Source organism: Scyliorhinus torazame, chromosome 7 (genome assembly GCF_047496885.1).
Source record: "Scyliorhinus torazame isolate Kashiwa2021f chromosome 7, sScyTor2.1, whole genome shotgun sequence".
In the NCBI taxonomy this organism is placed as follows: domain Eukaryota; kingdom Metazoa; phylum Chordata; class Chondrichthyes; order Carcharhiniformes; family Scyliorhinidae; genus Scyliorhinus; species Scyliorhinus torazame.
In genome coordinates this window covers 280,350,284-280,367,246 of record NC_092713.1, presented here as the reverse complement: position 1 = coordinate 280,367,246, position 16,963 = coordinate 280,350,284, and positions in this window count along the sequence as shown.

The following is a 16,963-nucleotide window of genomic DNA, read 5'->3' as shown; positions in this document are numbered from 1 at the left end:
CAATCGAGGCTGTATTGAGCAGACTTGTTCAGACTCGTTCCCCAGCAGCTCAGTCACAGAATGCAGCTGCGGGGATTAAACCCAGGTTCTTATATCCCTCCTATCTGGGAGGAGCCCAGTAGGTGGAGGATCCAATCGGGATCCAGCATCTGTCCTCCACTAGCTCCTCGGCATTCCTGGTGTACCGTATTACCCCTAATACATACTACCACACCCTCCTGGTCCATGTAACTGGCTTAGGGCTTATTGTGTGGGAGTGTGCGAACCATAACCAATGAGGGATCAGTGCAGGTCCCAGGAAGCGAGGTTCTGACCAGAGTGAACCCGGAGACCAGAGTGTTAACAACTATATTAGATACTCTGGGCCGAAACATAAATTACCCTTGTAAGTTGCCAAAAAAACAGTTTGTTCTTCCTGTAATTATGTTTATGCGAACAGTGTAACATCAATAAATTATATATACGTACATGTTAAAGGAGACCATAAAACAATGCTTCAGATACTGCCTTGAAAAGGTACATTTACGCTATCCTTTAGCCAAATCTAGGGAGGATCTTTTAAACCTTTCTGACCTCAAACAGATCATTGCTACTTCAATAAAGGGTGGTTTGCATCTCATAAAACAAAGCGTTGGCACTCACTGAAACAAAAATATTGCAGAAAGTGCACACAGGAAATAAAATCACAAAATGCTAGAAATACTGAGAAGGTCAACTGGAGACATACACAGAGGTTCTTGTCCTTCTGCTACTCACTTCCATTTAAATCAACTCCCAAGCAACCATCATTTAGAAAAAACATAAGCCCCCATGTCGAGTACTCAGTGGTGCCTAATGTTGGAGCAAACACTCATTGTCTTGGCTTATGTAGAACGAACATTCACTTTTGGGGTATTCGAGGAGGGGGGTGTCATTACAAATGCAGCAGGAATCTGTGTGGGAGGAACTAGACTCCATAGCACTCAGGATTGTTGGAGACTGGGGCTGAATTCTCCATTCCTGTGATTAAGTGTTGATGCCAGGGCAGGACTAGTGGAGCTCTACGACAGCAAAGCTGCAGCCGGGCCTGGACCAATTCACCGATCGTTAAGGGGCGAGAACCAGCGCCACGTGTAACATGATCGAGTCCTGTGAGTAACAGCGCCGTATTAGCTGGGTTCGGCATTGACACTCAGGAGGCTGACAAGCTGCAGCCGCATAGACACACTTCACTCCCCCACACACCTTCAGAGCCAACAAGATGGCAGCAAGGAGAGCGGCAACCTGTTTCACCAAAGTCGAACTGGAGACTCTGCGAGATGGCGTGGCGACCCTGTACCAGGGGTGGGAAAGAGGCTGCCAGCCACCGCCATTCGCCATGCCTGGATTCAGGTGGCAGAGGCCGTGAGTGCCATCAGGATCGACTAGAAGTGCCGTAAAAAAACTGCATGACCTCTTCAGGGCAGCCAGGTTGAGTGGAAGCACTGTGCCCCCAGCACGAACCCCCGTCCCACACACCCATAATGCCAACCCCCCCCCCCCCACCCCCCACCCACCTGGAGGGCGGCTGAACCCCCACTCTGCTCCAGATGGTAGCACCCATACCGGCCGCCAAGGCTGGATGCCCTGGCCCCTGAAGCCAGCAGCTACGCACCCTTGTGCTGCATGGGACAGACTGTCTAACACTGTGAGTTTTCTGTTCCCCTCCCCACCCTCCAGGAGAAGGCTGTTCATAATCGGTGTGAGAGGGAGAAGACTGGAGTAGAACCAGTGGATCTATGGCTCCTCACAGCATTGAAACAGATGGCACTGGACGTGATCGGCGGGTCTGGAGAGAGAGCAGTCGCTGAGGCGGAGGTCGGCATCGGACGAGGAAGTGCAAACCCTCTGGGTTGCCATTCCCCATGGCACGTGTGTCACCCCCCCCCCACCACCCGACACCTCACCCCACACACCCTCTCCACCACCACCACGCCCCCAACACCAGCTATCCACTACCACTGCCCCTCCTCCCAAACCCCCTCCACCCCCTTCCCCGCACACCAGGACATGGGGCCCAGGCAGGCACAGGAGGCTTCACAACCTTTGCGCTTGGGCCGACGTGCGCGGGACGCTCGATCACGGGGCTGGATTTTGCGATTGCAGAGGTGGCTTCCCATTGGCTGGTGGTAGGATCTTCCAATCCTGCCGCTGTCAATGGGGGTTCCTGTTCCCTGCACCTTCCCCCACCTGGGAACCCATGGCTGGGGTTCACCGTTGGTGGGACCAGACGATCTCACTGGCAGGAACGGCCAGAAAATTCTACCGTTGATGTCAGCCATCAGATGTTGCATCGTGTTGTGTTCCATAGGTGGTGACCACCTATTTCCTGTTGGAAAGGATAGCCCCCATGCTGTGTACAAAGGTCTGTCCCACCTTCAGTTGCACCAAGCATTTGTTTACATCAATCCAATAGCCTTCATTTCCTCTATGAATCTGGACATCTGAAATGAAAAGGGTCAAGAGTTGGGTTGTGGTGAGGGGAAATGAAACCGTTTGAATAATGTGCCGACTGCATCTGTGGCTTCTAAGACAGAGAAGATTGTAGGGTTAAGGAGAAGTGGCTAGAGAGACAGTTGAAATACCCTCATCATTCATTGCTTCATCCTGCCAGTTCATCACATTCACCCCCTGTTAAAAAAAAGAAGTCCAGCGGGGGTGACGTGGACTTACAGATTGAGTTTGACAGGAGCTTTAATCTTCTACCATAATCGCCTCAGTCCCAGTTGTGGTGTGGGTACGGGTGTCGAGACCTTCGGCTTCGGGAGCGTGTCGTCGTCTTCTTCTTCATCCCGATGAGCCGACGGAGAGGGAGACGGTGTAGGGGCGGGAGTGGTCGTAATGGTCACTGGGAGGCTGCCAGTGCCAAGTCCCGAGGCAGCCGAGTGGTGGTGATGGTGGTAGATGGTTTAGGGGTGGGCGTGTTGGTGATGGTCGCTGGGGAACCTGTGGGTGCCAAGTCCCTGAGGGAGACTGTGTCCTGCCGCCCGTCATGGTGTGCCAAGTAGGCATACTGTGGGTTTGCATGGAGGAGCAGAACCCTCTCGACCAGGGGATCTGACTTATGGCTCCTCGCATTTTTCCGGAGGAAGAGGGGCCCTGGGAATGTCAGCCAGGACGGGAGCGAGACCCTTGAGGTGGACTTCCTGGGGAAGGCAAACATACGTTCGTGAGGGGTCTCATTGGTGGCAATGCACAGGAGCGACCGGATGGAGTGGAGGGCATTGGGAAGGACCTCCTGCCAGCGGGAGACTGGGAGACTTCTAGACCGTAGGGCAAGAACGACGGCCTTCCAGACCATCGCGTTCTCCCTCTCCACCTGTCCTTTTCCCCGGGGGTTGTAGCTGGTCGTCCTGCTTGAGGCGATGTCCTTGCTAAGCAGGAACTGACGCAGCTCATCACTCATAAATGAGGAGCCCCGATCACTATGAACATAGGTGGGGAAACCGAACAAGGTGAAGAGACTGTGCAGAGCCTTTATGAGGTCATATCAGCGCATGGGATGGCAAAGGGAAAATGGGAGGACTCGTCAACGATGTTGAGGAAATACACGTTACGGTCAGTGGAGAGGAGGGGCCCTTTGAATTCGATACTCAGGCCTTCGCCAGGTGAGCTCTGTCTGGCCGATAGAAGTGCGGTTTGCACTCCGCGCAGACTTGGCAGTGCCTGGTCATGGTCCTGACCTCCTCGGTGGAGTAAGGCAGGTTGCGGGCCTTGATGAAATGGAGGAGCCGGGTGACCCCCGGGTGACAGAGGTCATTGTGGAGGGCCCGAAGTCAGTCTACTTGTGCGCTGGCACATGTACCGCGGGATAGGGCATCGGTAGGCTCATTGAGTTTCCCAGGCCGATACAAGATGTCACAGTTATAGGTAGAGAGTTCGATCCTCCACCTCAAGATCTTGTCGTTCTGATCTTGCCCCGTTGTGTATTGTTAAACATGAAGGCAATCGACCGTTGGTCCGTGAGGAGAGTGAATCTCCTGCCGGCCAGGTAATGCCTCCAATGGCAAAGATATAGTTCGAGTACATTAGATGGGTCGTTTTTTGTACAGTGTGTGCAGGAGGGTTTCCTGAAACAATATGTTGACAGGCCAACAAGAGGCGAGGCCACGTTGGATTTGGTTTTGGGTAATGAACCAGGCCAGGTGTTGGATTTGGAGGTAGGAGAGCACTTTGGGGACAGTGACCACAATTCGGTGACGTTTACGTTAATGATGGAAAGGGATAAGTATACACCGCAGGGCAAGAGTTATAGCTGGGGGAAGGGCAATTATGATGCCATTAGATGTGACTTGGGGGGGATAAGGTGGAGAAGTAGGCTGCAAGTGTTGGGCACACTGGATAAGTGGGGCTTGTTCAAGGATCAGCTACTGCGTGTTCTTGATAAGTATGTACCGGTCAGGCAGGGAGGAAGGCGTCGAGCGAGGGAACCGAGGTTTACCAAGGAAGTGGAATCTCTTGTTAAGAGGAAGAAGGAGGCCTATGTGAAGATGAGGTGTGAAGTTTCAGTTGGGGCGATGGATAGTTACAAGGTAGCGAGGAAGGATCTAAAGAGAGAGCTAAGACGAGCAAGGAGGGGACATGAGAAGTATTTGGCAGGAAGGATCAAGGAAAACCCAAAAGCTTTCTATAGGTATGTCAGGAATAAGCGAATGACTAGGGAAAGAGTAAGACCAGTCAAGGACAGGGATGGGAAATTGTGTGTGGAGTCTGAAGAGATAGGCGAGATACTAAATGAATATTTTTCGTCAGTATTCACTCAGGAAAAAGATAATGTTGTGGAGGAGAATGCTGAGCCCCAGGCTAATAGAATAGATGGCATTGAGGTACGTAGGGAAGAGGTGTTGGCAATTCTGGACAGGCTTAAAATAGATAAGTCCCCGGGACCTGATGGGATTTATCCTCAGATTCTCTGGGAGGCCAGGGAAGAGATTGCTGGACCTTTGGCTTTGATTTTTATGTCATCATTGGCTACAGGAATAGTGCCAGAGGACTGGAGGACAGCAAATGTGATCCCTTTGTTCAAAAAGGGGAGCAGAGACAACCCCGGCAACTATAGACCGGTGAGCCTCACGTCTGTAGTGGGTAAAGTCTTGGAGGGGATTATAAGAGACAAGATTTATAATCATCTAGATAGGAATAATATGATCAGGGATAGTCAGCATGGCTTTGTGAAGGGTAGGTCATGCCTCACAAACCTTATTGAGTTCTTTGAGAAGGTGACTGAACAGGTAGATGAGGGTAGAGCAGTTGATGTGGTGTATATGGATTTCAGCAAAGCGTTTGATAAGGTTCCCCACGATAGGCTATTGCAGAAAATACGGAGTCTGGGGATTGAGGGTGATTTAGAGATGTGGATCAGAAATTGGCTAGCTGAAAGAAGACAGAGGGAGGTGGTTGATGGGAAATGTTCAGAATGGAGTACAGTCACAAGTGGAGTACCACAAGGATCTGTTCTGGGGCCGTTGCTGTTTGTCATTTTTATCAATCACCTAGAGGAAGGCGCAGAAGGGTGGGTGAGTAAATTTGCAGACGATACTAAAGTCGGTGGTGTTGTCGATAGTGTGGAAGGGTGTAGCAGGTTACAGAGGGATATAGATAAGCTGCAGAGCTGGGCTGAGAGGTGGCAAATGGAGTTTAATGTAGAGAAGTGTGAGGTGATTCACTTTGGAAGGAATAACAGGAATGCGGAATATTTGGCTAATGGAAAAGTTCTTGAAAGTGTGGATGAGCAGAGGGATCTAGGTGTCCATGTACATAGATCCCTGAAAGTTGCCACCCAGGTTGATAGGGTTGTGAAGAAGGCCTATGGAGTATTGGCCTTTATTGGTAGAGGGATTGAGTTCCGGAGTCGGGAGGTCATGTTGCAGCTGTACAGAACTCTGGTACGGCCGCATTTGGAGTATTGCGTACAGTTCTGGTCACCGCATTATAGGAAGGACGTGGAGGCTTTGGAGCGGGTGCAGAGGAGATTTACCAGGATGTTCCCTGGTATGGAGGGAAAATCTTATGAGGAAAGGCTGATGGACTTGAGGTTGTTTTCGTTAGAGAGAAGAAGGTTAAGAGGAGACTTAATAGAGGCATACAAAATGATCAGGGGGTTGGATAGGGTGGACAGTGAGAGCCTTCTCCCGCGGATGGAAATGGCTGGCACGAGGGGACATAACTTTAAACTGAGGGGTAATAGATATAGGACAGAGGTCAGAGGTAGGTTCTTTACGCAAAGAGTAGTGAGGCCGTGGAATGCCCTACCTGCTACAGTAGTGAACTCGCCAACATTGAGGGCATTTAAAAGTTTATTGGATAAACATATGGATGATAATGGCATAGTATAGGTTAGATGGCTTTTGTTTCGGTGCAACATCGTGGGCCGAAGGGCCTGTACTGCGCTGTATTGTTCTATGTTCTATGTTCTATGTCTCACAGCTTCTACGATGGCTCGGGCTTCCTTTTTGACAGAGGGTTGTCGAATTTCGGAGGCATGGAGGGTACGGGAGAAGAAAGCCACGGGCCTGCCCGCCTGGTTGAGGGTAGCGGCCAGGGTAAAGTCAGACGCATCGCTCTCCACCTGGAACGGGATGGACTCGTCTACTGCGTGCATCGTGGCCTTGGCAATATCTGCCTTGATACGGTTGAAGGCCAGGCGGGCCTCAGCCGTCAGGGGGAAAATGGTGGATTTAATAAGTGGACGGGTCTTGTCCGCATAATTGGGGACCTACTGGGCATAATTGGAGAAAACCGCCAGGCATCTCTTCACGGCTTTAAAGCAGTGGGGGAAGGGAAGTTGCAGAAGGGGGCGCATGCTATCGGGGTCGGGCTCGAGGACTCCATTTTCCATGACCTAGCCAAGGATGGCTAGGTGAGTTGTGTGGAAAACACATTTCTCCTTATTATAGGTTAAATTAAGGAGCTTGGAGTGTGGAGGAATTTCTGGAGGTTAGCGTCGTGGTCCTGCTGGTCATGGCCGCAGATGGTGACATTATCCAGATACGGGAATGTGGCCCGCAGCCCGTGCTGCTCAACCATTCGGTCCATCACTTGCTGTAAGTCCGAGACTCCATTGGTGATGCCGAAGGTGACCCTGAGGAAGTGGTAGAGGCGGCCATCTGCCTCGAAGACAGTGTATTGGCGGTCCTCCGGGTGGATAGGAAGCTGGTGGTACACGGACTTCAAGTCTCTTGTGGAGAAGGCCCGGTACTGAGCGATCTGGTTGACCATGTCAGATATGCGGGGAAGGGGGTACGCATCGAGCTGCGTGTACCGGTTGATTATCTGACTGTAGTCGACGACCATCCAGTGTTTCTTCCTAGTCCTGACGACCACCACTTGGGCTCTCCAGGGGCTAGTACTGGCCTCAATGATCCCTTACCGCAGGAGTCGCTGGACCTCCGACCTGATAAAGGCCTTGTCCCGGGCACTGTATCGTCTGCTCCTGGTGGCGACGGGCTTACAGTCGGGGGTGAGGCTAGCGAAGAGCGAGGGAGGGGCGACCTTAAGGGTCGGAGACTACAGATAGTGAGAGGGGGCAGGGGTCCACCGAACTTCAAAGTCAGGCTTCGGAGGTTACACTGGAAGTCCAGTCCTAGGAACAGGGCAGCGCAGAGATGGGGAGGACATAGAGTTTGAAGTTAGCGTACTCTATGCCCTGGACCGCAAGGTTTGTGACACAGTAGCCCCGGACCTGAATGGAGTGTGATCCGGAAGCTAGGGAGATAGTCTGGGACGCGGGAAAAATCCAGAGGGAGCAGCGCCTTACCGTATCCGGATGAATAAAGCTATCCATGCTCCCGGAGTCGAACAGACAGTCCGTCTCGTGCCCATTGACCCGGACGGCCATCATTGAGTTCTTGAGGTGATGGGGCCGTGATTGGTCGAGCGTGACGGAGCTAAGCTGCGGAAGAAGGCTGGTCTGGTCGGTGGTAGCGGGCTGGTCCCAAAATGGCAGCCTCCATGATTCGCACGTGGCGGGCGTCGTCGAAGATGGCGGTCAAAATGGCGGCCCCCACTGGCCACATGAGGCGGATGATGCGTCAGAAGGGGGCGGTCCCGGCAGGCAAGATGCCACGCTACGGTACCTGTGAGCTTCACTTCGGGCCTGGCAGATTTTGGGTCTGGGAGCTTGAGGTCGGGCCTGACATTCATTCAACACCTCGCCTATCTCTTCTGACTCCATGAACAAGTTCCCACTACTGTCCTTGACCGGCTCTAACCTCACCCTGGTCATTTTTTAATTTCTCACATAAGAGTAAAAAGCCTTGGGGTTTTCCTTGATCCGACCCGCCAAGGACTTCTCATGCCCCCTCCTAGCTCCCCTAAGCCCTTTCCTTTAGCTCATTCCTTGCTATCTTGTTACCCTCAAGCAACCCAACTGAACCTTGTTTTCTCATCCTTACATATGCTTCCTTTTTCCTCTTGACAAGACATTCAACCTCTTTTGTGAACCATGGTTCCCTCACACCGTCATTTCCTCCCTGCCTGACAGGGCCATACCTATCAAGGACATGCAGTATTTGTTCCTTGAACAAGCTCCACTTTTCATTTGTGACTTTTCCTGACAGTTTCTGTCCCCATCTTATGCTCCCTAATTCTTGCCTAATCGCATCATAATTACCCCTCCCCCAATTATAAACCTTGCCCTGCCATATGGCCCTATCTCTCTCCATTGCAATAGTGAAAGACACTGAACTGTGGTCACTATCTCCAAAGTGCTCTCCCACAAACAAATCTAACACTTGGCGGTATACTTGTTACTGAAGGGAATGACCACAGGGGATCCCTGTACTGACTGCTTCCTCCCAGCCCCTCTCACCGTCACCCACCTATCTACTTTCTTCATAGTAACTACATCCCTGAAACTACTATCTATGAACACCTCTGCCTCCCGAATGATCCAAAGTTCATCCAGCTCCAGTTCCAGTTCCCTAACTGGTTTCTGAGGAGCTGGAGATGTCTGAACTTCCCAGAAAAGATTCTGCTGAATGCACAAACTCACCAGTGGCCACTAGAGATTGACAATAGATACAAAATAAAATTGGTACAATAACTAATATTGAAATGAAGAATTATAAATAATTAATTTTAATAGGTATTATTATGAAGATAGCATTGTTTGTTACAATTTTCTTGCAACTGTCTCGGTTGTGCAATTTTCTGAATAATAACAAGGTGGACAGTCGTTAAAGTTGTATAAGGACATCAGAAAATCCAATATTAACAGGTTAATCAGGAATTAATTTCTTTGTGCTCTTGGGTAACTAGGTGCTGACTTTAATAACAATTTTTAAAAAAAATCAAAATTCACTGTTCATAAACCCCCCAAAAAATTATATCCTAGATACTTCAGAGGTATTTCTCCAGGTCTTCTAGGGGACAGCCCAATGTTGCTGCCATATTCGATACAGTGATGTTTGTTGTATATTGTGCTAGTGAGACTGGAGGCTGCACTAACTGGCTCTTGTCACTAAGAGTAGATTTGACTCCCTCACATTTGGTTATTTTAATGAGACAATTGTGCTGTGCACGCAAATGATAACAATATCGCCAATTCTTACATTCAAAGGAAACTGGCATTCATTGAATCAGCAACTTTAATTTAATGCTCCTGGCACAATTATCTTGTTATATCAGCAAACATTGGGCCATTGGGACATTCCTCTGAAGCATCGGTAATCTTGGCACCACTGGTGCAATGCTACCGCTGCCATTCTCAACCTTTGTGCACGAGTGAGCACGCATTCAGCAGCAGGCTGAACCTGCCACTGATGGTTTAGGTATCATGAACGACTTGCAGGTTAGTCGCTGATTAATCTCTACCAACTCTATTTGGTTTATGGAAGTGTTTGGCGGTTGCTGAAGTCGTCAGGGAATTGTGCTGCAAGGGGAGGACTGCTGGGTTGTGGCTGCAAGTATTCTGGCCGGGCCACTTGCTCTCAGACATTAGTGCCTTGTTGCAATCCCCCTTAGGCTGCAACCTGAGAGGGAGATGGAGTAGAGGCAGCAAGGAAGTTGGCAAGCTGCACACAACAGGCTGAGGAAAAGAACGAGCACTTCTCACACTGTTGCCTTAACCAGGAGCATTGTGCGCATTATTTGCATTTTATGAAGGTGGTGATCACAGAATTCTGCCAACCCTTGAAACTCAACTTGCAACCTCAGAGCAGGGGCAGTGAGGTGCTGCCAGTGGCTGTGGAGGTGGTGGCAGCCGTGAATTTCTTTTGGTTGGAATCTTCCCAGAATAGAGCAGGCAACAGATGTAGCATTTCCCAGTTTGTCATCCAGCATTGCAGAGGTACCAGGCACTCTTATGGGTGGCACAGTGGTTAGCACTGTTGCTTCACAGCGCCAGGGTCCCATGTTCGATTCCCGGCTTGGGTCAGTGTCGGTGCAGCGTCTGCACATTCTCCCCGTGTCTGCATGGGTTTCCTCCGGGTGCTCCAGTTTCCTCCCACAAGTCCCGAAAGACGTGTTGTGAGGTAATTTGGACATTCTGAATTCTCCCTCAGTGCACCAGAACGGGCGCCGGAGTGTGGCGACTAGGGGATTTTCACAGTAACTTCATTGCAGTGTTAATGAAAGCCTATTTGTGACACTAATAAAGATTATTATGCCTGGAGATGGGAATTCATTATTCTTTCTAACCAGAAAAAAGTAGGCAACGCGTGTACATGGTTTTGAAAAGTTGGCAGGCTTCCCAATGATGGAGACTGCCATTGATTTGCACACATGTTGCTGAATTCAAGTGCTGAGATCCACCATTACCAAAAAGAGTTCCACTCCCTGGATGTCCAGTTAGGTGTGAGACCAAGTTCAGTGTACCATGTTGAAGAATACCCGCAACCCTGATAGCAGTCATGATGCTTTTATTCTGTACCATTGCGCTGCGCATTAAAAAAAAAAAATTTCGTCTGACTTGGGCATCACTGGCAAGGCTCTCATTTGTTGCCCGTCCCTGATTGTCCTTTGAACGGAGTGGCTTGCTCGGGCATTTCAGTAGACAGCCAAGATGCAACCACGTTGCTGGGGGTTCAGTCACAGGTTGGCCAGACCAGGTATGACCAACAGATATGATCCTTCCCCAAAGGATATTTGTGATCCAAAAGGGTTTCTACAACAATTGATGATAGTTATCATGGTCACCATTATTGACATTTATAATTGCATTTTAATTGCACCAGCTGCCACGATGGATCTTGTCCCCAGAGCAGTGATGGGCGATTGTATGGGCCACGTGAGTGACGTCCTTCGTCTCAGTCGGTCATAAGATTGAAATCAGGCTTCTTCACTAACCATGACCCCATGAATAAGATCAAATGCAATTTAATACACGGCAAATATTTCGTAATGAGTTATAGAAAATGGGTAATCATTTATATATTAATAGAACTATCATCAACTTTCAATGGTGAAAACAAAAAAATATTTGCCCTTTGGACGTAGAGGATGTGCTGGGCTCTCACAGTCTATGTGGTGAGCAATCAGCGCGCACCTCACTTCGGTAATACCGGTAGGAAAAAAAACTACACAGACGGAAATCAGGGGAATGTGGGCAACAGTCAACAAAATGTCTCATGGACTGCACCCAGAATCCAGGTGGGCCGCATGCGGCCCCTGCGTCGCAGGATGCCCACCGCTGCCCCAGAACATCAGCTTCAGTCTCTTGATTACCATCCCTGTGACAGTACCACTCTGCCACCATCCCCCCCCCATTTGAGATACCAAGTTAAAACCAGAGAGCGACTTCTGAGCAAATTCTTTATGCTAACAAATTCTCGGGAAAGATATAGAAGAGCAGATTTAAGGGAAGATCACAGATGCAAGATCCATAATGTAATGGTCATGGGAGACTTCAATTATCCTTCTATACATTGGGGTAGTGATAGTGCAAACAGATCGGAAGGGGTAAGAGTCTCCGAAATGTGTTGAAGAGAATTTTCACAATCAGCATTTTTCTGGCCCAATGTGGAAGGGGCTATTATCAGGTCTGGATCTGGGGGAATGAAGTGGGTCAAATGGAGCAAGAGTTAATAATAATAATAATCTTTATTGTCACAACACTGCAATGAAGTTACTGTGAAAAGCCCCTAGTCGCCACATTGAGAGCCATTACTGAGGCAGAGTTGTCTGCAGTCTGCATTATCAAAGGGTGAGCAAACCCTTTGGAAGGCTTTCCTCCATCTCAAATCCAGCAGGCCAGTGCTAAGCCCTTCACCTGACCTCCATCTCACATGGCATCCTCACCCTTCCCCTTCCAAGTAAGTGACACCCCGGAAGACCAGAGATGGGTGTTCCCCCTGTTCATTTTTAACTGCTTCTGGACACATTGCTCTTTGACCCGGGTGATGAGAGTCATGTGCACAAAACCTCAAGTAGACACTTTTCTGCATGACTCCATTACCTTTGAGACTCAATAGAGAGACCATTGCCTTAGAATAACTGAGAAAGACTAACTGCATGAACCCTTGTCAGCCATGACCATTCACCTGGGAGAATGGAGGTTTGGTGTTACAAGTTGGCTGCCCTCCACTAGCCATGCCCCCTGGAGGCATTCCACCTCCCTCCGTCCCCCCATCCCGGCTTCTGACTGCAGCTGACGGTAAATAGCATGGAATGAACGGCAGCTGCACACCTTGCTCGAAGTTCAACGATATGAGACCCATGAGTCAGGAACAAACCTGTTGGAATGCGGGCTTCACCTTTGAAAGGAGAACACAACTGAGCACTTATAACATCCTGATCCCTCATAATTATTAGAGTGTCCCTTTAGTTCTCACTTGTGATGATCTTGAATTCTACCCACCAAAAAGCCCCTCCGCCCACCTCAATGGTACTCACTGACTGACTAACTGCGTGGTTCAGGGTCAGTTTAGAAAAATGGTGTATATCACCTTTCAAACTCACTCCACCACCTTCCACTATCCTTTGGCTACTCACCAACATCCCCCCCCCACATCACCAAATGACCCTCATTATAACTATTCCTCTTCTCACTGTCACCCTTGATCTTCCCCCCATTATTCCAAACCGTGCCATGGTCCATCCCTCTCCCTCGCAGAGCTGATATGTGTTACCATCCCCATGCCCACCCTGACTCAGCCCCCCTCCCATTATCCGAGCCATCTGCTTTGTCCCCCTCCATGACCCATCCAATGAGGCTTTCACCTACCAGATTCACCCTAGACCTGCCACCCTACTGCATCCCAATCCCCATGCTAACGGTGACCGTTCGTTCCTATTGCCATTGCCATGGACTCCCCCCTACAAACCCACACTGTCGACTCCACCAATCCTATCTCTAAGACACTATCACCCTTCCATGGACATTACTTCCCCCTTCCCCAGACACTCTCCCACCCTTCCCCCGTAAACCTGCAATCATTGTCACAGAGGGGGTGGACTGGAAAATGCAGCGAGTTATTCAAATGTCCACTGACCTCGGTGGGAGCGGAAAATCCTGTCGGCGGAAAATTACACTCGTTGGAGGCAATTTTCAACTCGTGTTACCCGTCAGTGAGAATAGCGACGTGGGAGCAAAAGATGGCGAGACTCGCATTCTTGCCGAGGAGATCACGTTTTCCGATTTTCCAGACCTCTCGCTGGTGGCGTAACGGGAATCCCACCACGGAAGTTTGGGAACTTTGGGCGCGATTCTTCGACCCCCCACCGGGTCGGAGAATCGCCGGGGGCTGGCGTGAATCCCGCCCCCGCCGTGTCGCGAATTCTCTGCCACCGGAGATTCGGCGGGGGTGGGAATCACGCCGCGCCGGTCGGTGGGAATCCCCCTGCGATTCTCCGGCCCGCGATGGGCCGAAGTCCCGCCGCTGTCAACACTCTCCTGCCGGCGTGGGTTAAACCACCTATCTTACCGGCGGGAGCAGGCGGCGCGGGCGGGCTCTGGGGTCCTGGGGGGCGCGCGGGGTGATCTGGCCCCGCGGGGTGACCCCACGGTGGCCTGGCCCGCGATCGGGGCCCACCGATCCGTGGGTGGGCCTGTGCCGTTGGGGGCACTCTTTTCCTTCCGCCTTCGCCATGGTCTCCACTGTGGCGGAGGCGGAAGAGATCCCCTCCCTGCGCATTCGCGGGGATGCCGTGAGCGGCAGCTGATGCTCCCGCGCATGCGCCACCCGGCAAAGTCATTTTCGCAGGTACAACATCACTAGTTTGGTGGGGAGAGTGAAAGCCGATCTGGCAAGGTGGGACGGCCTTCCTCTGTCACTGGCAGGTCGGGTACAGGCGGTTAAAATGAATGTGCTGCCGCGATTCCTGTTTACTTTTCAATGCCTACCGATTTTCCTGCCAAAGTCTTTTTTCAGGGAGATTGAGGGAAGGATTACCTCATTCATATGGGGAGGGAAGATGGCCAGAGTGAGAAAGGTGCTGCTACAGAGGGGAAGGCAGGCAGGGGGTTTGGGTCTCCTGAACTTGTACTACTACTGGGCGGCGAATGTGGAGAAAGTGCGGAGCTGGGTCAGAGGGGTGGATTCTCAGTGGGTCAGAATGGAGGAGAGTTTGTGCAGGGGGTCGGGACTGAAGGCACTTGCAACAGCGCCGCTCCCGATAGCTCCGGGGAAATATTCAGGGAGTCCGGTAATAATAGCTTCATTGAAAATCTGGAGGCAGTTTCGCCAACACTTCGAGTTAGGTTTAGGGTCAAGGGAGATGCCGATTCGGGGGAACCACAGATTTGAGCCAGGGAGGTGGGATGGACGTTTTCGGAAATGGGAAGAGAAGGGGATTAAGACACTAAAAGATTTGTTTCTTCGGGGTAGGTTTGCAGGATTGAGGGAGCTGGAAGCGAAGTATGGGCTAGAGCAGGGAGAAGGGTTTAGGTACATGCAGGTTCGGGATTTTGCCAGGAAGGAGATACAGAGCTTCCCAGAGGAACCGGCTTCCACATTGCTGGAGGAGGTGTTGACGACAGGGGACTGGAGAAGGGGGCAGTGTCAGCGGTGTACGGAGCTATTCTGGAAGAGGATAAGGCACCACTGGAAGGGATCAAAGCAAAGTGGGAGGAAGAGCTGGGAGAGGTTATAGAGGAGGGGGTCTGGTGTGAGGTGCTCCGGAGAATGAATGCCTCCACCTCATGTGCGAAGTTGGGGCTGATACAGCTGAAGGTGGCATATAGGGCGCACCTCATGAGGGCGAGGATGAGCCAATTTTTTGAAGGAGTAGAGGGTGTGTGTGAGCGTTGCGGGGGGGGGGGGGGGGGGGGGGGGGGGGGTCCGCGAATCACATTCATATGTTTTGGTCCTGTCCAAAGCTAGGGGAGTACTGGAAGGAGGTGTTTAGGGTAATTTCCAAGGTGGTGCGTGTGAAACTGGACCCGGGTCCCCAGGAGGCCATATTCGGGGTGTCGGACCAGCCAGGGTTGGAAACGGGAGCGGAGGCAGATATCATAGCCTTCGCCTCGTTGATCGCCCGAAGGCGGATCCTGCTGGGATGGAGAGCAGCCTCTCCACCCAGTGTCCTGGCGTGGCGGGGGGACCTGTTGGAATACTTGACCCTTGAGAAGGTTAAGTTCGAACTGAGGGGAAGCTCGGAGGGGTTCTACAAGTCATGGGCGCTATTTATTATGCACTTTCAAGAACTGGATAACATCGAACATTAGTTGGGGGGCGGGGTGGGGGGGGAGGGGGGCTGTGTAGATTAAGGGTGAGTACGGGTAATCCCTGATTCCTTTTTGTCATTTGTTTATGTAAACATGCGGGTTGAGGTTTGGGGGTTGGTGGGTAGGTGGGATCGTTGTTGTTATTATGGGGATTGACATATCTTGCTGATTATTGTTTATTGTTGATGGGTGTAAATGTGGGAGAAAATGTGAAAAAGGAGAATAAAACATTTTTTTTTTAAAAAGGCAACCGGGGCATTAATGTGCAGGGTTTGATGGTCAGGCATGCGGCCGATCGTGGGATCTCTTTCTTGGGTCTGGCTCCGCGGTCTGAGTCCAGCGCTGTGCGCATGCGGGGCCTCTGACCGGAAGTGCGGGGGCCGTATCTGCAGGAAAAGCTGCGAGATTGACTCTGGGTCCCTGCTAGTCCCCTGCAGGGCTGAGAATTCTTTTCACTTTTTTGCAGGAATTTCAGGAGCAAAACTCCACCATTTTGACGCCGGCATGGGGACATAGTCTCAATAATGGAGAATTCAGCCCCAAGTTTTCCTGGGGACAACGTATAAGAGGCAAGCTGGCATGGGCGTGGCATGATCTACATGGAGAAAATAAATTCTGAGACTCCATACTCGGTCAGGCTTCCCGTCATCACGGCTGGCGGGTTCTCCCCAGTTTTCTCGCCAGGACCGACAAGTTGAACAAAACATGAGGAAGTTCTGCCAATGTTCCCGACACAGATCAGCGGGAAAATCTTTAACTCGCCATCAAGGTGGGGAGAACAAAGGGAAAATAATTTTTTCCATCAAGAGGACCTTGTGGCCCCACCTACCATGATTCCAACCGCTGGAGGGAGCCGAACATTTTAATTTCCAGGAACGTATTTGGAATTGATCAATTTGCCTTTATAAAATCTAGAAAATCATGACTCAATGGTCTTCAAAACAAACTAAATAGCTGAGCAACCTCTGTGAGCTGATGCAGGCTTTAACGTTGACCCTCAGGTACGAGATATTGAGTAAATAATAAGCCAGATTGCAATGTAAACAGCTGGTAAAGCTCTTGACTATTCTTGACAATATAACTTATGAGGTTAGTCTCATGTGTAGCTGCCTGAGAGAATTGCACTGAGCCGAACCACATTTAAAAAGTATGCTTTAATTACAAAAAATCTGCCTCTTCAACCTGCATGATTTACTTGTTTTTAAAATGTGTTATTTAAAGGAGAATGCAAGGCAAGGGCAGTTCAGTTGGCTCATTTTAGCTTGCAGTGAAAAGAAGTGTGCAACGCAGTGGTTCAAACCAGCTTGTGGTGATTGTCCCTTTAAGGGCAACACAGCAGGG